This window comes from Bombus flavifrons, chromosome 12 (assembly GCF_040668555.2).
Source record: "Bombus flavifrons isolate JBK064 chromosome 12, iyBomFlav1_principal, whole genome shotgun sequence".
NCBI lineage: Eukaryota > Metazoa > Arthropoda > Insecta > Hymenoptera > Apidae > Bombus > Bombus flavifrons.
Genome location: NC_138453.1, coordinates 12,453,828 through 12,477,109, shown reverse-complemented (window position 1 = coordinate 12,477,109; position 23,282 = coordinate 12,453,828). Strand labels below are relative to the sequence as shown.

The window sequence follows — 23,282 nt, the reverse complement described above, 5'->3', positions numbered from 1 at the left end:
TCACTGCCAAGGTTCACGGCGTTTGCAAAGCAACGGCAGGGTCTCCTGGGAAATAGAAGGATACGTTCGAACGTTAGAAACATGTTGATGTCCAAGACGTTTGAATAACGATACTTTTTCATCTACATATTGGTTCTATCGAGGGAAATTTCGTCAGATTTTTGACGCTGCGAATTTTCAAACGCAAACGTTAACTCCTTGATTACTTGCAATATTCTACTTGTAAATTACCTGTAGTATTATATATCTTTGAAACTAGAATTTTATTAAAAACGTATATAATGTTCGAAAGAGACCAAGAGATTGGAGTACAAAAATCTACGTTCTTGGCCCGTTATTTTTTGCTTCAACGATCAAAGAAATTCCACCCCGGTAAACGTTTAAACTCTACGCAGAAATAAAAGTCCTGCAAATCCAACTGGCTCTCTGTAAAATATCACGTGCAATTTACATTTACGACGCGCTACAAATTTAATACATAAATTTCATGCTAAGCACGGAGCCGTTTCGTTATTCAAAAAACCGACAAACAAGAGACAAAAGGATAAAAAAGAAAAAAGCAACAAACAGGACAAAAGTGCAAAAAAGCAAAAAATGTTGATACGCGCAATGACAGAATCGGATTGAACGAACAAGTAAACCGTTGTTAATCCGTCGATGGCGTAAGTATTTAGTTTCTGCGTTCTCACATATGTTTATGTTTTATACATTTGTTCTCTCTTTTACTTTCTTTTTTACGTCGAACGAAGAAATGCCAATAAAAATTCGTATCGCGACTCAGTTTCCATTTCATCTCCGTTGAACAGCGATTGTCATCCGGTTAATGATCACCGGTTTTCCACACTTCACGACAAGATCGCCGTCGCATATAATTGCGTGACCGATCTCTCGGATACGATAACGACCAATTAGGTACAGTGTGCGTCATAAGAAATTATTACTTAAGAAATTATTTCACCATTACTCGAGCTCGTTAATTTCCGGTTATTCAGATTTATCGCGTAATTCAATTAACAACACTCGGCAAGAATAATTAGATCGAACGACGGGACGACGATCCATTGGTGTTCCACTGCTGCTGTTTCCGTTGGAACGCGTTGGCCAGAGAAATGACCAAAGCAATTAAACGGATTGAATGCCAACTATTCTTGGCCGTTTCTTTCGGCGTGGAAGTTCCAATGTTCTTAATATACGGCGTATACGCTTCTCCAAATTTTTCAAAGTAGGTATACGAGTTCTTCGCGAGTCAAATCAAAGTTCGCATCCCTCGTAATGCCACAACGAAGATTCGTTGAAACAAACTTCACTGGGTTAACTGGACTCGTTTATCGTAGACCGTACGCTAACACCGCTGAACCAGACCGAATGATTTGACTGATCGAACGCATCATCTTTGCACGAACGGCTCCGCGATTCTTCATAAGTCTCATGCAAATCTAAAGATAGCCGTAAGCGAACGGAATCTAAGAAAAATGTAAATTCAGTCTCCGGCGTTGGTCGAGATCTCCGTCGATCTGGCAGAACGTTCAACCAGGTCGTTGCATAAAGAAGAGAAAGAGCGAAAGATCGAGCTCCGGATCGAGCTCCGGATCGAGGTACTACGCTACGCGTTTCGTTGGTTCGACGACGATGATAGGCGTGTTACGCGTGGGCGGCTCGTCAGTGTTTCCTCGACAAAGGAGAACACGGTTGTCGGTGGTTGACGTGTGATCGATCCGCCGGATCGCTGCTCGATCCTGATTTACGCCCCCATAAATAATGGCTCCCTTTGCGCCTCCGTGCGATCCTGTCACAGGAATCTATGCACACGAACGACGATCGCGCCGCGGCCATCCAGTGCTCGGTCATCGATCCGTCAAACTGTCGATTCCTCGCTCGCCCGGAGCGGTGTTACGCGGCAAACAGAGTGGAGATGCGTGTCATAAGCAACCGGAGGATACGCTGCGTATCCCGTGTAAACCGTTATTTTCCATGTTAAATGGCTGTTGTCGGGAAACATTAGAAGACCAGATAAGAAAAAATACGGCTTCGTTTCGAAAGAACCAAGTACACACGGTACACTTTTTATTCCCTTCGTGCGAAAATTTATAACTACGCCCCCGCGAGATTTAACTTTCGAGCAAGAAATATTCGTAAGAAGCGAAATGAGAAATTTGAAAAAAATTGAACGACAAACGAGATACAGCGCGTCGAGTGCGATCGAAAGAAAAAGAAAAAGTCCAAAAGCAAAGCCTAGACTCGAACGAATCGACGTTTATCGCGTTTACTCGTTCGAGGAAATGTTCAATCGAATTACCTAACGAACGCGATTAATCACCATTTAATAGCGCATAATGACGTAATAATTTTGTACAGTGCGTGCTGCGATCGATCGTCGGTGACCATTACAACCGGTTGTACCATAATAAACGATGCCAATCTCGCAGGGAAAGTACGTAAAACCGGAGATCGTTAAATCGTCCTCGAATAAAACTAAATGAAAACACATCGGCCCCGATGCGTGTGCTCTTTTTACGACCGCGGCCGTGCTTTCGTTCGATTTAATATTTAATGAACATTCGAGTAGCTGTACACGCGCCATTACATCTCGCCGTTAACGAGCACGCGTGTTTACATAATAATTAGTAAACGGAACTGCTATCTTCTCGAGCGAAGAAATTTGACCAACCGTATGGGCTCTTATGAAAATTCTAACGGAAATCGGTCATTAAAAATTATGCTCTATTATGTTCATCCGTTTCTTCCTAACAAAATGACAAACGAGACAGGATATTATTTTATCCTGACTGCCGTGTGTATGTATTATCACAACTGTTAGACCGAAAGCTGAGAAATAGCGGGAAAAAAAAGAAGAAAAAATAATATACAACTCGTTATTATCGTGCACGAGGATCGTGATATAATAGTCTCGTTAAAAATTTCATTGTGCCCCTTTAATCCCGACGCCCCTTTAACTTTGTGTGCCACGTAAAAGCATAATCGCGGCCCTTACATAGTCATCATCGTCAGACGCTGAGGCAGCGAACTTCGTCCTTATCCGGCTATCTTGGCCGCCTTCGGAAACATTAATCACCCAAAGTATCGCACCAGGTAAAATTTCGTTCCTTCGGTTTCCAAACGTTACTACCTCACTTTTCTATTCGTTTTCGGAACGAATCGTAAGGTCGAACGGTAAAACCGTACCTTTTTTATCCTTTATCTCCCGATAAACAAGGACCAGACGGTCAGCTACAATTGCATCAGCTGTTGGGATTTTGAACCTTTTTCTCTTCGTTCGCGGTGGCCTTTTTTCACGATCCCAACACGCCTGCAGGATATGTTTCAACGAAATTTCAGCTGGTTCACACCTGTCCTTAACAGGTGACGAAGTTCCTGCCAAGCCGCCTGTCCTCGTGAAAACCTTCTTAAACTTACACGGAGGATGACTCTTTCTTCGCGATCGAGGAACGAGAATCGACCATGAGGAACTCCTCGCGTTTGGACGGTGTAAATTTATCTAGCCACGTGACGTTTTTACGGTTCTCTGGCCGCTATTAGGTGGCTTGCAATCGAGTAAATCTATAGATAGAGTCGTAGTGTATTCGATCGGATTTCTGTAGCGTTGGAATTCAAATCTTCGCCTTAGACAAGCATTACCATAGAGAGCGAGCTAAATACTTGCGGAGCTAACAAACCGCGAAGGAAAGATTGTCGCGTAAATATCAAAAATCGGGCGAAGCGGTTAATCGTGCAGACCGGTTGCTGCAAACGTCGCTGTAGGTAAAAAAGCGACAGGTAAAAAAAAAAGTAAATTCCGTACTTTTAAGCGAGAATCGCACGGAAAGAAGATAATAAAAATGTAGGAGACGGCGTCGTGAAGTGCAAGCGTTCGTAACTCGACGTGGGTGTTGTCTGCAAGGACACACGGACGCGCCTCGTGTAATTCCACTCGAGGTCCACAAAGAGGAGGAAGAAGTCGAAGAGACAGAAAGAGGTAGAGAGGGAGGTAGAGAGAGAGAGAGAGAGAGAGAGAGAGAGGACAGGGAAGGACAAAGAGAGAAAAAAAGTATGTATGTATGTAGGTATGTATGTATCTGGTATCGCGATATCTCGAGCGGAGGCGGACTGCGAGAGAAGCAAGAACTTCTGGATCTCGATTTACGGATACTTAAAGCACACCCACGAGTATAGTCTTCTCCATAGACATTAAGGAAAAAAACATCGTTTCGATATTGATTATTGTCGACCTTGCGCTTAGTTACGTCGAAGAGCTATCGTCGCGCGGACTTCATTCGATCGACTTTGAGAATCTTCTCGTCTCTCGCTTAACATTGCTTCCTTCTTTTTATATTTACAGTACCGTAAAAAAGCTTTTTAGCAAGTCCGATGTAAATACGCTATTGCGCTAGATAAATTTGGATAAATCGTTGGATATTCTCTCGTTATTTTTTCACAGTTTTTTTTAATTAAGATCAAGAGTAGTCGATACTCGAACGATAGAAAGAAATCAACGACCTGACGATTCCTTCCTTAAACAACGTTTTCACGTTAAGTGGCGTTCAGATGGTGGAAGATGGTGGGATGATCGTTTGCCAGAAAATTATCTACAGTTATAGACGGTGCTATAACCACGCTAATCCTCTGTCAATAGCGCAGACTCTATTTGACTTGACGTAACTTGCACTGTAGCGAAATCAGCCGCCTCGAAACGATTAAGCAACCAAAGTGGTCACCTCAAACGAGAATAGTTAACGCGTTTAACTAGTTACCCGCTGTTTCATTAAACACCTCAAAATGGGTCTATTTAACACCTGTTAAGATTCGCCCTAGGATCAACCATGCCGATGTTTAACCAAATCGATACGTCCTTACCTGCAACTTGAAATTGCTTTGCAAGTTTCGTGCAAGTTGAATATCTAATCCAAGATATGTCGGCCGGTTTATTTAAAAAGTCGCACGATCAACAAACGCAACTTAGACATTTACGTAAAATTTCGTCCTTTGATAAATGAAATTGCAAGCACAAATATTCAGGGTAAGCTAATGACAAAATCGACGCCTATAGAGGAGATTAAAAACTCGTTATGGAAGATATTCGTAAGCTTATCAGTTTTGCGTTACGCCGCAATAATTGGCGCGAAAGAAAAAAATTGCGGATGTTGTTCGAGCTGAAATCATAATTGCGTTCAGCGCGCTTCCCAACGCGATTTAATTAATGCAAAGTTTGCGAAAGGGAAAGATGAGGTAGACGAGGAGAATGTTCGAGATAAGCGGGCGAAAGCGCAAGGAAAGAAGTTATCCTCGAAATATCGCGTTTGTTGTGCAAACGGGCTTTAAGTTCTCGAAAATGTTACAGACTCTGATAATTTACAGGACGAAATTGAAAAACCGATATAAAACGAAGTTGTACTCCCTGTTTCGATATTTCTTGTCAGGCTTCCTAGACGCGCTCTATTTTCAAGCAAATTCGTAACGTTAGCGCATGGCATACGATTAAATTGACACGGATTCAAATGATAATTATATAGTCGAGAATTGTTTAAGTTTTAACTAAAAGGCAACATACAGAAAATCGTTCACTTACATTACATATCGTTGTTTGCGAAACATCGTAAAAGCGAACGCAGATTAAAACAGTTGTTTATTATCCGCGGATTACCTGTCAATCAAATAACGAGGAATTTCTCTTACCAAGGACGATGTTGAACTTGCCATTTTTTTTTATTAACGCGTTAATCGCATCGCGATGAAAACATTTATTCACCGTGTTTTGTCTCTTTCTCTCTCTTTTTTTTATCCCGATGCCCTTTATGGAAACTCTTGCCGCAGACAAGTATTTGCACGCGTCAACCGCACAATGTTTCCACCGGAAATGTTGGTCGTTTGTACCATGGAATGGCTTGTATTATTCGAAACAAATGACGTTTAAAATAAACGAAAACTAAAAAAAAAAAAAAAAAAAGAAATACACACAACGAAAAGGAAACAGACTATAGATCGTTCGAAAGGGACAGATCAAACGCGTACGCGCGTTTCGATTATAGTTTTTCAGGAAAAAACGTCCGTTCCCCTTTTTCTCTCTTTCTCGTCTCTATTATCTTGTCTGTTATATACGCGTATACATACCACGGGGACAGAGAAAGCCTCGCACTCGAGAAAATAGTATTCGAAGCATGTAGATTATACCGGTGTCGTCGACGATCGCGCTAAACGCGTTTCATCGAGAGTCGCTTAACGATGAGCGTGCATTTCCTTGAATACTTTCTTCTTTCTTCTCGACTCATTTTTCCACGTAGAATAATTCAACGCTCGCCTATATCTAATATCGCGCTGTACAGTATACATAGCCCTTGGACAGGATTCGGTCGCTTTTCAACGATAGGCATCGTGGACGCGTTGCTTATTTTAACTAACAACAGTCAAATGCAATTACGTCGGGTCCCATGCCCTTGCCGGAAGCGCCCACATAAACGAGCTCTTGTATCCGCTCGCCTCGTCGTAAGGTCGTGCGCCGCATACCTGACGCATGACGCCAAGTTTTTAAGATACGCTTACTATTTGACCGACGGTAATTTCGAGCCAACCAACGGAATCGTGCAACGTAACGACGATTAACCCATTTGCATCTCTAACGCGTATACGCGTTCGATTTTCCTGCTCGCTATTCCTCACGCTTATCGTAATGTTGTTGGTATCGTGTGAGCTGCCGTTAAGCATTAGGAGAAAAATTAGAAAAAATTAGAAAGAATTAAATATTACGACAGATAGAGTAGTAGTCGTTGCGTTTTTAAAGTTTCGACGAAATCGATAACCCGAACGTTTTGTATTGTCCTCGTTAGATATAACGAAAGAAAATTTGTTTCGTAATAAGGCTATATTGTTCATTTTTCCCTATGATGCAAATGGGTTCGGTCGCATTTCACGGTCCGTCGATTCGTCGATAGCATTGTGCGCCATTGGCCTCGGTATCGCGCGGCTAGACTCGCTTTTCGTTCGTCGTGAACGCGAGAATGGTTTCTTAAAGGGATTCCTTTTAGAGGCCTCGACGAGAACGTTGGATACAATTGATCAACTCGATGCTAAAATAAGCAACGCGTTTGTTATTCGCTCCGGCGGGGTTTAAATAGAAGCGGCGGAATGAATGACGCGAGTATGAAACCGGAGAATGTGTGTGCGTCGCTTGCTATACTCGATTGAATGGTCGTGGGCCTTGAAAGGAGTTCTACGAAATTCAAAATTCTACTTTACAACGAACGAACGTTGATAATGCGATACTATCGCTCTACGTTTCTGTAAACAGTTGTACAGAGACGATTCGAAGAGAAAGAAAGAGATCAGTGTCAAAACTACTCAAGACTGACGTGGTACGAAATTAGTTATCGAGGTCGATTTAAATTCGACGATTAGAGTTTTTCAAAGTAGATATCTTTGATCTTGTAACTCTGGAAGAAGGAAGAACGTTCGTTTCGAGGTATGGAAATTATCTTCCACCGTTTGTCGTTACGACACCTACGATATTTGTTTAACTCGGGCTCACAGAATTATAGCTGTTATCTTCGCGCAACCGATTGTGTTTCTAATTGATGAAATTCGCCCGACTGCTATAGCGGAAGTAATTTCACGCCAGTGTTTTATGATTTCTTTTCACGCCCAAGTATTTTCTAACTTCCCGTTATTATTGCTTTGTGGCTTCCATTGCCGTCGATCGTTCCTTAGACTCTATTTTGGATAAGCGATATAAAAGTTTAGAATATCGAACATCGAGCAGCGAAATAATACGATAAAGCATTAACTTTAGATGTCCTTTAAACGTAAATCCGTCGTAAAGATACATAACACGCAGAGTGTCCCATTTTAATAGATCCACGAAAATATCTTCTAAGGTATACGTTATCCGAAAAAGTGATTCGAACAAAATTTACTATGTTTCGAGGAGGACATCTCGTGACAATTACGTGAACGCGATTTCGACGCATCAAGCTGACCTTTGTTTTTTCAAATGGAACCATACGTTTTTCGTATACCGTTCGACGCAGTCTTTAATTCTCTATAAAGCAAGTTTCAGTCGAATCGTTTTTTCGAATAACGTATAGCTTAAGAGATATCTTCGTGGATCTATTAAAACGGGACGCCCTGTATGTATATTTATATCGGGACAGAACGTTTGAATTATTCTTTGGTTCCTGAACGTCGAGTCACGTTTACGCCGTGTTCTCGGTTTTGCGCCGCGACAAACACGCGTGAATCATTGGCGTATTACGCAATGTTACGAGCAGAACCGTGAAAACGGCGATGCGTATAAAGCGGTGTGTATTTTATATCTTTTCATCGCTCGTCCGCTTCGTCGAAAGGAAAGTCGATTAGATTCTGCTCGATTTCTTCGTGCCACACTGTGCATTTGATTGATTTTTTATTCTACGGGAATTGAAGATTAGATATGCACGAACACGTAGTATACTACATATCTCTATATATAATATACACATCTCGCATTGATATCTAGTATACTAATGTCTTTTACGTAATGTTTTATCGTTTTAGAATATTATTTTTTTAGTACCAGAGCTTTTGTGAAAGGAAAAAAACACCAACGCGCGTCGAAGCTAGCGAGTTATAAAAATTTGTTGGATTTTAAATTTCTAATTGATATATATATACAACATGGTCAGAAAATTCTCGGAAATCTCTCCGTAACGAACTGAGACTCGTTTAATGCAACAGTTGCGTTACAACTGCATCCATTATCATGGTAATCGCTACGATCTCCATACGAATTATTTTAAACACATCTAGTTGTTCGCTACGTATAATCACGCTTCTAACATAGCTATCGACGATTACGTCCGTTGAGTTAGCAATTGAATGCTTAGAAAAAAGATGGAAAAAACATGTAAGTTCTTTCGGACTCATACGGCGGTATAGTACGTAATATGAGATAATTCCCATTGCAAAGTTATGCCACGACGTAGCATATTGTGGTTCTCCTACATACCGACGCCTTTCGCGATACATACAAGCCAAGTATTCGTCGTTACAGTTTCTTTTTTCTTTCTTTTGTGTCACTCACCATGAATTCCAATGACAAGCTCGTCAAGGACACGCCACGACAGCATTGCACTCTACCAACAACTCAACGTCGCTCTTACCAGTCACTTAAATAATAGCTTGCGGAGGACCGTTGGTCGTGTTGTTGTTTTAATGACGGGACTACTTGATATCGAAACCGTCGAATATATTTGAAAATATTTATAAATACGATAGAAAATACAGAGTCAACCGTAGATCGCTCGATACTGGTCGTTATAAGAATGTCGGGTAAGAACGCACGATACTAACTGATTCGTCGAGAAAAATGCTCAAGACTGAGACTGAAAACTGGTCGTCTTAACGATCGCGTTCGTTTATTTATACCGATCGGGGAAGTAGCGAAAAGTGTAAGTACAACTTCGGTTGACGGCACGTAGCGGCAAAAAATTGTTTTGCCCGGAGTTTGTTTATTATTACATTTTGTATATCCTAACGGTGTTGATACTCCGAGGTAAAACAAAAACATGGTTGGAATTGTCCTGTAGCTCATGTGCCGCTACAAGCTCGAGTAACAACAACACCATTGCGTTCTAAAAACGTCTCACCGCAGTGAATTTAGACTTTCGGCAGAGAAACATTTGGCTTACGAATACAGAGATAGATTCTTCGATTTGTTTCACGATCGTAACGTTTCACGAAATCGAGTCACGTTCGCTTTAAAAGCGTTTCGTCTTATTCGAAGCGGCGCGGCGATTTACGTTGATTTATTTAGGCGAATTGCTCGTTCGCAGCAAACGCGAAAAGCAGAGATTAGGCTTCTTGAAAATAAACATTCCTGCGGATATTATATTTTGTTGCATTTGCAAGAGTCGTCCATGTATCTCATAATTGTTTCATGTCGTGTTAAAACTCGATCGATGAGCAAAGATAGACGATGCGAGAATGACGCGCATAAAGCTTCAATTTTCGATGTATGATGAATTTACGAGAAAATTACTATCAAGTAAAAAAAAAAAAAAAAAAACCAGAATACCCGAAACTCCTTAGTCTCTAAGCGATACAATTTTTAACCACTGTATGCCAAACTGGCCAGACCACGACTCTCGCTCTCGACTAGGAAAAATATATTTCAATTTCGAACCGTACGTTCGTACGCGAGACTTGCATCAGCTTCGATCGTCGCTCATTACGATAGCAAAACGCGAGAACTCGATGACGAGAGCATCGCTTGCATGGAATAACAGTTGAAACCTTGATGTCACGTCGATCCGAGACGCGGTTAGTCATTCAATAATCATTTGTTTCAATTCCTCGCCTCGGAAGAACGAGTTCAACTCAACGACCTCTGCTCCAATTATTATTGGCCGTGTAATTCTCATGCTATGCCACCGTTCTGGTACTCTGATATTTCACGTAATTGTGCAATCCCGACAAGCCACGACGAACCTTGAACGTAGTACGCACATCCTCGGTAAAACGGTCGCGCGACGGAACACAACGAGTCATTGTGATCGTCGAAACGAGAGCGACCAAATGGAGCCGCATAATGGCCGGCCTGTGTGTATCACCGTTGACGACCAGTTCCTCGTTATCCTGTTGGAGGCTCGTGAATCACTCGACGTGCGAGAAATGACGAATTAGCAGCGTCGATAGACGGAATGTTAGTCAGGAGGGGATCGTTAGTCACTTCGCGAGCTTCTCCTTACGATCTTACAACCATTTTATTCTTCTCTTTTCATGTCATTTTCTTTCTCTTTTTCGTTCCGTTCTTTCCTCTTTGATATATGTGCGATCAACTAATTACTTATTCTATTTGATTTTGGGATAATTTTCGAAACACGAAGAACGTACGACAGCATAACTAACTTGCATTTTGCTTAAACTTTATTTGCCAAAAACCCACCGCCTAAAATCTAACGCGTTATTAGAACTTGATTAATTAATACGACCCGTACTAATAAATTGTGACAGATACGGGCAGCGGAGTTACGGGTGGAGGAGATCGAGTCTTGTAGCGCTCGTCGGTCGAGTGCACGTGTACTCGATGGAACTTCGACAGTTCAGTTTGCACCACGATTTTCGATACGTGTACTCCGTCCTATATTTCCTGCCTGAGAATTCGAGTTCTTCGAGTCATCGATTTTTCATCGTTTCTAGCTTTAGCAGATATTTCCATTATTCGGTATATTAAACAAAATTCTTACGATTATCTCCGAATCTCTGTAAAAAGATAAAAAAAAAAAGAAAGATTTTTCAAGCAAAACCTTAATCAAAGTTTGAAATTAAATAATTCTATTTCTTTCGCTATCGATTATTCCCGACATTTTATCGAATTTTAAGCTCTCTCTTTAAGCGATTTTATCCTTCGTTCCCATTACTTCCTATTGATTCGTATTATCTATCAAACTCATTGTCAGTATCGGCTTGGCCGCTTGCTTTTATCTAATGCCTCGCACGCACGTGCGATCGCTTGTTCGTTACGTCGAACGAATCGACTCTTCTTTTTATTCATTTCCTCTGAGAATTTTTTACCAGCTTCGTCGTTCGTTCTTTTTCGTTTTTTCTTTTGCCTTCGTTCTCTGCGGCTTTTAACCGTATAGACGACAACGGACGCTAGTTGGAGACTACAGGTTCTTCGTAACGCCGCCGAAGGCTGGTAAAAGAGGAAACCGAAGAAAGAACCGTGGCAAAGTTTACCCTGAAAGTCTTTCTTGAAAGCGAAGCGTCACGGAAGATTGTTTTACCCTGTCTGAACGGTGAAACAACCGATGTTGTAGATTAATGTTCGCCAATGTATAAAAGAAAAATGGCCAGAGCGTAGAGAAAAGATATCACGTTACAAAGAGAAGAAATTTTGTTGGGCAATTATCTATAGAGAATGGTTAAAAAGGTTACGATACAAGTATCGCAACAGATTAGAAAGTAACGAGACGACAGTCTTGCCAAGTTAAAAACGCATCTTCGTCGTGATTTTTTAAATAATTCGCTTTCTAATTTCGATAAGAGCATCAACGCGATAAAAAGGCGAGAATAGAATTAGATCGGTTAACCATGATCGTCGGAGTTCGTACTAAACGAGTCGGCTTGATAGTCAGGTTCGCACGTCGAACTTCCGCGTCGGGTAGGCGTCGGGCACGCGGAAGCGGCGAATCGCCAGGACAACCACGTGCTCGGTCAGGTTTCCGTCCTCGTTTTCCATGCGACCCCGTCGCGTCGCGTCGTCCCGTAGCTTGTGTACACGTCGTTAGCAGCCACTTGTCACAAATCCACTTCAATTTCACGCGACGTAACGCGGTCTTTCCATTTTCTTTTTCCCTAGTGTTGCCTTCTCCTTCCTTTCCCTCTTCTTCCATCTCTCTCCCTCTTCCTAGTTCCTTTGTGTCATTTTTACTGCTTCTTAAAGCGAACAGACTTCCCTGTTTTTCTCTGTCGTTCCTCCACAACGAGAGTAAACTCGGACCCAAGAACACAGCCATTCCTCTTTCTGTCTATCGCCGCTAACAAGGCGGACGATTCAAATTGCCCGCAGCATTGTTTCTACCTCAACCCATGTCCCTTTTACCCTCTGTAGCTCTCGTTCTTCTTTCCTGACACCGCGTCCCACTGTCGAGCTGCGCGTTTCCTAGCGCTCTTGTTCCGCCGAGCGCAACCATGATTACCGGCCCGTGAAACATTGACGAGGATTCGAACGATTCGATCGAAATTACGCGTAACGAGTCTCGACTTGGGTCAGTTCGGAGGTTAGACGTCGTCTCCTCGTCCTTTCGTTCCCTCCTTTCTTAATCGTTTCGTCCTCGGTCTCGTATCCTCTCGGATACGTCGCAGGGTCGCGAGGTCCTTGGTCCATCGACTATCATTATGTGTTTTCTTTCGTATAACTTTACACCAGGTTGCGTGTAGGTTGTATGTAGTTTGTAGTTTCTTAAACGGGACAGACGGAGTATTCGAGGGTAAGTTGGTTGACTTCGCTCGGACTGATTTTAAGACGCAAGTAGGCAAATTTTTTAAGGACGAACGAATTGCCCGCTATGACCGAAGAGTCGAAACGACGAACAACGACTGTCATAGCGGCAAGATGTAAATTTTATACGGTGGAAGAATCCCGCCGTTACGCTTTCTTGTCTCCCATAAACGACACGAAGATCCTAAGAAACGGGATCAGCGATAAACGGGAGAATGGCCGATCGTGTTTGCGAAGCCTGCCGCCTCTAAGAAGTTGGCGAACCGTTTCTTCCAAAGTTCGGCAGCGTGACGCGTGTGTGCAAACTTATCAAACTTTAAGATTGCACGGGCAACTTCATAAACGTCTCTCGCCTAGTCTCTGAAATTTCTGACAGGCAAGACAAACGTGAGCGCCCAGGCCACTCGCTCGATCTGTCCTCAGAAACGAGCCACACGCGGAGGAAAACTTTTTGCCGCCGATCTTTCTGCATCGAATTTCCGCGAAATCTCGTTCGATTCGGCGTGTCAAGCGCGTCTGGTCGGAATAAGAAGGATAGCAGGCAGCAAGTAGCTGGCTGTGCTTCTCGAAGGTGGCGATAGAAGCGGAGGCTGTATCCATGGCAGCTTTAATTCTGTCTGTAGGATGGCTTCCATCGTTTCGTCTCTGTCTTCCTGTTATCGAACCCATAACGCGAAGAAAGCTCGATGTCTCGCTATGCTTCGGAGCTCTGGATTTAACCGGCTTCGACTTTGCATTTGTTCCGTATTATAGAAACGTTCTTGATTTATAATTATTTTAATCGACGTCGTTTTTCCGCGATATTTGGACTCGGGACCTGGTAACGATAGATGGGTGGAAAATAAAAGTAAACGGCGCGTGAAATTTAACATTTAACCCTTTAATATCGCGTCGCAGTATCGAGCGATCGATGTTAAACATTGACGTCGAAAAAGCACTGTTCGATGCGTCCATTTTTTTTATGCGACGCACCAAGCGCTATCGATAAATTAATAACAATCACTATTAATTCCCCTGGTGATGGACCGATCTCGCTGGCGAGTCCTTGATCGAATGAATTTTTGAAAGCTTTAAAAAAGGGGGACAAAAGCGAAAAGCGCGAGCGGGCGTGAATGCGCGAGTCATCGTGTTTCGACGAGGTTCGTTTAATGTCGCAATCATTTTTCGTGATTTATAATTTCGATAGAGACGGATTGGTTGTTCGAGGAATTAAAACGTCGAATTATGTCGTGCGATCGACTCCCCGTTTTTAGTTAGATTTCAAATAGATATTTGCAATTATACGCGTCTCGCAGGCTCCGACAAATTGTAGCTAAATGTAAAGGAGAGGACGCCACGAAGCAAAACGATAACGGTTTCTACTTAAGAAAGAACGAATAAAATAGCTGGTTGATAGGTTCTTTGGTAAGCAGTTTCTACGTCTTTAATTTAACGAGACTCCACGAAGGCGTTGTTCTTTATTCTTTATTGTCCTCTTTTATCGCCGATAAATATTTTCTTGCCAAGAAATGAAATTCTTGCGGAGCTTGCAAGGAACTTAATGGCACTTGACCCCACTTCGGTCCAACATTTTTGCTCTTGCTCGTAAGATCCTTGTTCGCATCGTAATCTCCCAAAGTACAGAAGTTTTGCTCTATAAAGAATGATCATGCGAATGACCGTCGAAACTATGGTCGTTAACACATTTTCACTCGACGAATTCAGGCAGGATAATGATCGTCCCCTCGAAAGCTGAGAGTAATTTCTGAAACTTGGAGGATCGAGACGAGCACCTTTGTCAAGCGAATATCGACTAGAGAAGTTTTTAATCGATCGCGTTGATAAGGCGTTTTTAGGTCGAAACTAACGACGATGTTAAAGGCAAGAAGCGTTTACACGCCATCGTTTCTACTTCAATCCTGTAGTCGCTTACACCTAGTCACGCTTCTGTTCATTTAAGAATCTCGAGAAAGAATTTCGAGAAATAAAATACCGAACTCGAAAGGAGTCTATATTCGCTTTATTCGTGGAATCGATACATCTTTGAACTCCCATTCCACTGGCGTACGGTTCATAGCCGTATCAAGAAACCGCCAGAGCGAAGATACATTTTATTGTCGCGAATACAGCTCGTGCTTCCTGTCTCTCGCACGGATTCCAACAAAGCTGCACGCACACCGATCGTAGCAGCGTATCCTCTTTGCTCTTCGGAGTATTCCGAGGTCTCCTTTATTCCCTGCCGTCCCTCCCTGACCTGTTCTCGTTCCTTTTCGCGAAACCTTACGCTGGAAACCGACGTTACAACGTTTTTATGGGACATGCCCCCTGGAGAGAATCCGAGTAGGAGGGTGCAGATTCATCCGGCCTCGTTTAGATACGACTCCTCCGCCAATTCAGATACACCGAAATTGCGCAAACCGGCGGGCATAACCGCGGCAGTAAAACCTTCATCGTGCCTCTCGTGTCCCCTTCCCTACGTCTCATACCCCTGCCATCATTCTACCGCGCGGTGTTCTCTCCTCTCTTCTCTCTTCTCTACATCCTCTTCGACCTCTGACCCCGTCTTCCGCGCTCGTATTTCGCTTTTTCCCTTTTCCTCTGTTTTTTTTTCTTCATCCTCGAAACGGAGGCCATTTCTCGCGCGCATCAAACGTCTCGACCTCGCCACAGAGCCCACCTCTTACTTTTCGTTCGTCGCGTCGTTTGCATTCGTTGGCCGTTATTCTTTCCGCTCTGATGAGAATTCGGTAACTCGGAGGATAAGAAGAAATTTGAAATGAAGTTATTTGGTAATTTTAATTTGTTACTTTACTTTAAACTACTAGCTACGACGTGGCAACGAACGCTTTGTCGTTCCTGTATTTCAAGCTTGCGCCGAGAAAATATTTCTTTACTGAAAAAACTCGACCGTTACTCGAAATATATAACAAAAACGCACACGCCGCGAATAACGTAAAATATAAAATATCGGCAGTAAAAAGAAAACTGTGTTTCAAAGCATCCGACCTTCTTTCGTGCACACGTTTCGCGCAATTTTTCGCGGTATGAGATTTCAGGGAATTTACGCAACGTATTAACGCCGCAGATGTTTAGCTTCAACGGAAGTATTTACGCAAGAAGCTATTGAAACACAACATATGGCGGCACTCGGCGAGTGTCGAGGTTTCATCTTTGCCTTGTTTCCGGTGAAACTGCATCTCGCGTAAACGCCGTGCTCACGCTGTAAGTGCAGAAATATGTTTACACGGAGCCGGAAATGCATGTAACCTTCGTAAAATAGTTGCTGACGTGCCGAAGACGAGTTACCGCTCGTAAATCTTTCTAACGTCTTATTTGCGAAGAAGGGCGGTACTTTGCCTTTTAAGAACGATCCAAAGAATTTCAGCAACGAACTTTATCAAATCGGCGGCAAATACTTTGTAGCGCAATTACGACAAAACAATCGGATAAGAAATAGAACGATCTATACTTTCGATGGAATTGGCATAAAAAATATTTCTACACGAAACGAACTTTCGCAAATCGTGTCGGTTGTATATTCCGAATCTGTAATAAAGACGAATCGATATACATATTTCCATTGATATTTGTTTCCGTTTCCATTTATTCGCGTAATTTATGCCTCGATTTTATATTCTATACAAACGACTCTATCGAGTCAATTTATATATGGACGCGTTGCGTTGAGAATACAACGGACATTTATGCACGGCGTGAAAAACGGCGGCGAGACAGATGTAATTAGAAATCTCGGTCCCTTATGACAGAATGAAGTTGCTACAGGCTCTCCGTATGTAATTATTAACAATTATTTTCGAAAGCATTTCGACTAACCGTCCTGGAAGAAAAGCAAGCAAACGATCGCCAGTCACCATGTGACAGGTTAAACCGACGCGATTCGAGCAGAACCGGCCGCCAATTAAACGGTTTAAGATTCGCGGTGCCAATTATCCCCGACGATGACTGTATAAAGTCATCGACGCCGACAACGACGCCGCCGACGCCAACCGCCCGCGGCCTGTAACATTCTCTTCCCCGACAGTTGATCCATCCCCTTCTGCCCTCGTTTGCCCCTGTCGACATCCCCCTTTCCGGAAGCACCCTTGCTCTTCCTCGAGTCACCCCCGTCACCTGGCAGCCTCGAGCCGCAAACTTCGTACCTATGCTAATTGACTCGGCGTACAACCCGTTCTCTTGCTCATGCTCCGCATTCCTCCCTCGACTTCCCATCCATCTATCTTTTTCTCTATATTTCTCTCGTTCCACGGTCGACACTGTAAACCATGGTGGTTTAAAGTCAATTAACGCGTTCCCCGAGACAGCTCGTTCTGACCTTTTCGATCAACGAACGACCGGCTCGGCGTCGAATTCCATTGTTCCTTCGATATGCAGCCGGCGAACCGATTTTTCTTTCTTTTTGCTCGCGCCGCTCCGCGTTTGATGAATTTATTTTCAGCGTCGGATTCAACTCGTCTGATTGAGTTATCGATTTTCGTCGACGTTCCTAAACGAACCGCGGACTCAACCTGCGGATATCGCAGTCTGTGTTAGCGTCGCGAGATGTAGTTTTGCTTTTTTACAGGGACAAACGTGTACACCAGCCGTGACGACACCCGTACGTCAGGTTGTACGATATTTTTTTCAAGAGACTTTTAGCGCTTCCTCGAAGAGTCCTCGCGACAAGCTTCGATAGATTTGTCGGAAACAAAGCTGGTCAATTTAGTTCGAAGGATTAATGGTCGAAACTTGTAACAATCGTACAGGGATACGAGTTATCGATGGCCAGATTCGCAGGAATGGAAAGTTTTGCCGTTGAATATTAATCGATAAGCTGATAATTAAGCTTCGACATCGATGAACCTGTGTACTCGTCAATTTGGGAAGTTCAGCGAAACAGCTGATTAACTGTTTCGAAGTTTTGCGATAATAGATTACGCGACGCAACGTTACGACTGAACAAGTAAACAGTTTAAATCTAGGCGACTGTACTTTGTACTTTGCGAAACCACTTTACGACTTAAAAATATCACCGATCGCGTTTCGCTTTATTTATTATTAATTATTGAACCGAACCGAACTCGAAATTGTAGAAATAGTTGGTGATACGCGTTAGTTTCTGCATAAGGTAATCAGTCGATATTTTTCATAAAATTAAGACGAGAACTTGCTACGATTGAATAGGCCGAATTCATCGAACTGAAGAAAAGGTTGCGCACGAAGTGAAACTCGATCAGAGAATGAACCAAGATGCAAACCATGAAAAATGAATCATCGATGTCTCTAAGAGCCCAGCGAGAAACGTTCTGGCGAGGCTTATGAGCGCAACAAGCGCGGTATAAAGACATCGATGTATAAGCGACACGGAGAGTCACATTTCTGGCCAATTCAGCGAGTTACAAGGCTGACGTCATCGGCTCGACATAATTCGATTCAATTCGCTTAATTTTGCGAAAATTGCCAATCTTCTCTGGGGGCGCGTCCGCGTTACCAACCTCCTCCGTCATGCTGACCTATCCTTCTAAATCCCTTCGTTCGTCCGCCTCTGCTACCTTTAAGGGGAGGCTATTCCTCCAAATTCGTATTAAAGTTCCACGACTTTTTTGATTGTTAGAAAAGAAGTTACAATCTATTTTCCACTCTGTAAACTCTTTTTTTTTAAATATATGTAGCACGGGATCTTGAAGGAGGGAGCAGAGACGTTGTTCTTCTTAAATTTGGGTAAAATAGAATATTTAATGAGAAGAGAAGATTAGACCAAAAATCATCCGTATATATCATTGTACGTATCGTACGACCTCGTACGCATTCGTACATCCATTAGCATATTTGATTTCCTGCAAGAAACGATCACATATATACAGAGAATCGATCGATTTATTTATTTTTTTGTCAAGGATAGAAGCTTGTAGATGCTTTGCATGTTCTGCTGATTCGCCTCTAAGCCGTCATAATAAAAGCAAATGAATCGATGAACGAAGAGAATCGAAAGTGGAAAGTTGTACGATCCGAAGAGCGATTCGATCTTAAACGGCAGTTCGATTTGCTCGTCGAAGGATCATTCGCCTGTTGCAACGAGAAGATGCAAACGATCGTTGCCTCTAAAAGCATTTTTCGATACTCGATATTCGGTTACGACGTTCTCTCTCCGTTATTCTTTCGCGTTTGTATCGTTTTTGATCATTTTCGTAAAGTTAGAATACCGTTGGCGTTGAGAGAGAACGACGAAGCACGCGGCAGCTTTTGCACGATCCTCATTTTCTTTTAGATCGTGGCTGCGCATGCCCGCCCGACCGCCATGGCGTACACCACCATTAAGGTCATGGGGTCAGAGTATCTCGAACCTGACATTCCTTCCCACGAACGATTTGGTGCACCGTCGAATTTACGATCCACTCCTTTTCCTCCCCTTTCTCGGCGCTTTCCGTTTCTTCGGCGTCATCTCCCCGCCTTCGTTTTTGGAACAAACCCACGGTTTCGCATAATTTGTTTTTCCAACACGGATTTCCTACGTGTGCTGCTTGTATGTTACATATTACAGTGTCATCTCTATCATCTCTATACGATCACAGCCAGCTTCCTATTTCGGACGATATCCTCCTGTCTACTCTCGGGAACCGTAGGATCGTAACATACTATTCGTTTTTATTTAGAGTCATTAATGGTAAAATAATAAATTGCGCGTCTCTTTTGGAATAAAGAAATCTGTCATCGATCGACGGAACATGCTATAATTTGCGAAATTCATTAAGTAGAATTACTAAAGTAGAAAATCGATACGCTGAAAACGTCGACCTCTTTCCTCTAGCCACTTAACCACATTTGAAACGCAGGCTATGATTATGACTATTTATGTATATATTTATTTATATGTTTATTCGCTTGTTTATTCACTAATAATAATAAATGGAGCCCTACAATACTTTCTTATCATGTGATATCTACTTCTTCATGGTCTTTGTCCCGTTTCTTTTCTCCTTTTTCTTGCTTTACTTTTTTTCATTCTTCGATTCTTTTCTTATCGTATTTATTATTGCATTTTTGTATTTTATTCGGCTTATTATCGGATTCTACTCATATAATAACGATAATAATAATGATTGCTTGGAAACCTCTAATCGCTTGTTAGCTGCTCAGATAATTTTGAGATAGTCGTTCGAAATTTAATTTAGATTTTAAAAATTTTAATTAACGAGAAAACCGAAACATCGATGTCACGATCGATTATAAACTAATATCTTCACCAGACCGTAGATTTGTAAATATTAATTACATCGTAATAATTACGATCGCGATTCGATCGAATTGCCCATCTTCGACGAACGGATGCATCTCGAAGTAATTGCATTTTTCTTCGGTGAAATACGGACGCGTAATCTGACTTTGAAGGCTGAAGATCATACGCTTGTGAAGTTTCAATGAAAGAATCTTGTTCGGTGAAAATAAAGTTTCGATTTAGAATGCGCGAGTTTCTGTGCCAGGATCGAGCATAGAGCAACCCTCGAATAGTCCGAGCGCTCGAAATTTCAACTCGTCGAAAGTTATTCTGTTCATTTTACTGTCCAACTATTTGAAGGATGCTTGAAATATATCGAATAATTTTATAGTTTAATCGTTCGCCCTTTTTGCCGATTCGCCAAATTATTCATCGAAACTATAGAAATGTACAAAGAATAACTGAAAAAAAACTATAGAAACTTATCGAAATTGTTATCTCGATTCTACTACTAAATATATAATTGATGATACGAGATAATAAAATCCAAGGAAATAGAAGCAGAAATAGATTGATATTACACGCGATCAAAGAATACTGTGATAGGACTGTAACATGTTTATGAAATCTAGCGATGTTAAAGAGTTCCGAGAGGGCTTGTTTGCAAGGTTGATTCGACCTTTTCACTGTTTAAATAAAATCTGCCCATGCAACGTCTTTATCCTTCGTTTTAGACAGAAGGTTCAGCTCGCTCGAAGCAAATATCCGTTACCTCGCAGCACGCGAAACTAGATTTCTCATTTGGAGAAGAAAAATAACACGTCGGACGTATCTCCGTTCCTCTCTCCAAGAAACGAACGAAGGTAAATGATTTCACGACAGCGTATGATATCCATATCTCTAGAAACGTTTCCGTAGAAATTATAAATAAACTCGACGTAGACGGTGACATTTTTCATCCTTTTTCGACGCAACACGATTAATCTATTAGACGAACTTTTCAAATGATTCTAAAGTTTCCCAAGTTATGTCTCGATTTAATATACAGGTTGGTCTAAAACCAAACGCTAACGCCTCTTCTTAACAACTCGAGATGTCGTACGCTCGCCACAATATCGCTCGTTCGTCTTCCGACTGAAAACAAACGTGGCGGACGATCGTCAGATACCGATATCACTCCCGACTTTCCTCCGCTAAACAGGTTTTCGGTTTTTTTTTTTCGTGGCAAAGCAGTTGCTACGCTTTTCATAGTAGTATCCAGCAAAGAATGGGAATAATTAACCTCGTACCAATTGCGAAGAAAGTTGAAAGATCAAAGAACCAATTCGACACCTTTGGTCGCGGTAAGCGATAGTCTCTAAAAACCGGTCTTATTTCACTGAATCTCCATCGATTTCTATCTAAAGGATATCGAGATCGTGCTCGGCCAATGATTGGATCCGATAACTAGATCGAATTCCAGTGAGTGGCGATAAAAATCTGCCTAGAAAGACTAGTATGCAGATCAGGGAGTAGGAGTGAGACATCAGATAATCGAGCCTTTCAGCTCTAATCTCTGTTACTTTGCCGAGATTATGCTGACCCCCGGTGTTTGCATCGAATGCAACCGGCGAGACATTTAGCAATCCGTACAAATTGGATTCCCTTCGTCTCCGTCTCCCCGCTTTTCCCACTTCGGCCATCCTCGAAACAAGAGGGAAAAAGGGGAAAAGGAAAAGGATAAGGAAGAGAGCTGGCATCGGAAGAATTAAGAGAAAAAAAATTCTGAACAGCGATGGAGAAAGATGAAATCTATTTACCAGTGAAGCTCGCGCGCGCGTCGATTCAATTTTCCGGGAAGTGTTTTGCGTTTCGAAGCCTTGGAACGACGCAATTATAACTGCCACGAAGAACATCTACGCGCATATATATATATATATATATAGAGAGAGAGAGAGAGAGAGGGATATACACCTCCGTGCAAAAGTATGAGAACACTTGCCATTTTTTATCGTATCTCGTTTTGGAATGTAAATTATCGTTTGCCATAATCGAGCAAATTCTCGTACTTTTAAACGGGAGTGCAGGTATACAATTAGGGAGACTGGGAAGGAAACAGGAAGTGCTCTTCTTAGGCTCTTTACATTCACGCAGAGCGGATTGCCACGGATCTCGCGCCAAATAATTTCCAGTATGTATATATCGAAGCTTGCAAGCTTGCTCGGCAAGCGTCGTGTAATTTCCTCGTAACGGCCGACACGGTTCGTTCGAACGAGCAGGATTCAGCGACTCGCGTCTATCTGCATTTATCGATCTTCCGCCCCCGCACCAACGATCTCACCCCCGTGTCACGTGTCCGCGATAATGCATCGCGTATACGTGCCGCTTCGCTAGCTAATATTTGGCAGCGAACGCGACACACGCGGTTATGGCCGGGCAGTACGAGCACCGATGAAACGTTTGGTCTCTTGTTGCTTTCTGTCCCGATGATATTGCCAGGTATTTTTACAGTTAGGCAGCGACACGTTGAGCATTATTTATCGTCGAACAAGATTTTTCAAACGGTCGTGCGGTCGATCCAAATGCGAATAAACGACCTGATCGTTGCGTATACGGTTAAGCGTAGCGCTGTATCAATTATCGCCGTATCACGTACTTCGCTCATCTCGGATTGTACAGTCCATAGCAAATAGTAACATTTGTAGAATAGACTATAGAATCGTCGTCGAATACTATCCTTTTGCCTATACGAAAAACGCATCAGATCGACAGTCGTATCGAAGGGAAGTTCGTGGCAAGAGTGGTTTAAAGAAAGTTAGTTTTACAAAAATTTATTTATCCCATCTATTCCTCTGATGCCGACAATAGCGACATTAAAAGATGTAACTTCTGTGTTGTTTCACTTTGTTTTCGTCGATGATATAATGGCATGTATTATTCAACAACGTATCCTATCTCTGTTTCTTTTATGTCCTCGTGTCTCTTTAACGTCTCCGCCTTCGTATACGCAGAGACATTTTATCAAGTCTATCGGTTCCCAGAACTAGAGTAGAGTCCCTTCTGGAGTACATCCATAGGGATCGCATGGCGTCACATGTGACCCTGTTGCGTCTAAACTCTACCACGTAAAGAGACAGACGAACA

General features: G+C 42.4%; 1 protein-coding gene across 2 annotated transcripts in view; it reads left to right on the top strand.

Moving 5' to 3' along the window:
* LOC138185648 (uncharacterized) overlaps positions 1–23,282 on the top strand; it is a 130,218-nt gene that overhangs the window by 33,490 nt on the left and 73,446 nt on the right. The window contains exon 1 of one of the 2 annotated variants that reach the window (XM_069124766.1): positions 7,255–7,450. The exons of the other annotated variant lie outside the window; for it this stretch is intronic. The gene's annotated coding sequence lies outside the window, so the exon portion shown is untranslated. Of the gene's footprint in view, positions 1–7,254; positions 7,451–23,282 lie in introns of those variants that run through there. 2 annotated transcript variants of the gene reach the window in all.